Source organism: Myotis brandtii, unplaced genomic scaffold (assembly GCF_000412655.1).
Source record: "Myotis brandtii unplaced genomic scaffold, ASM41265v1 scaffold72, whole genome shotgun sequence".
In the NCBI taxonomy this organism is placed as follows: Eukaryota; Metazoa; Chordata; class Mammalia; order Chiroptera; family Vespertilionidae; genus Myotis; species Myotis brandtii.
The window spans coordinates 82479-82869 of record NW_005370838.1 but is presented as its reverse complement, the minus strand read 5'-3'; the positions used below and the strand labels follow the sequence as shown (position 1 = coordinate 82869).

The 391-nt window shown below is 70.6% G+C and overlaps 1 long non-coding RNA gene across 1 annotated transcript in view; it reads left to right on the top strand.

Moving 5' to 3' along the window:
- The window catches only part of LOC106724097, a 52541-nt gene continuing 52150 nt past the window's right edge, over positions 1-391 (top strand). Inside the window, exon 1 of the long non-coding RNA XR_001359861.1 lies at positions 1-66. This is a non-coding gene — a long non-coding RNA (uncharacterized LOC106724097). The remainder of the gene's footprint in view (positions 67-391) is intronic.

The window sequence follows — 391 nt, the reverse complement described above, 5'->3', positions numbered from 1 at the left end:
CCCCGCGGGAGTGCAGGAGGGAGGGGCAGCTGCGCCCCGGAGCCCGCCGGGCCAAGTTTGCTCCGGGTTAGTAAACTTCTTGGTCCCGCTCCCCCACGTAGCAGCCGGGCTCCCGCGCAGGCGCCTTCACGCCCCTCACATCACCCCCTCGAGGTGCTGGGGGTGGGGGGGTGGCTACTAGCGCTGGAGCCGAGGGAGGGCCGGAGGCTGACACAAAGCCCTCCCCTCCTCCTTTCCCCTCCTCCCTTCTCCTCTCCTCTCTTCTTCCTCCTCCCCCTTCTCCTCCTCCCGCTACTCCCCGGTGGGGAAGCCCAGCCCCGCGCTAGTTCGCGGGGCTACCGGTCTCCCCCGCTTCCCGGACCTGCGGGGAGGTCCTGAGAGAGGGAAGGGG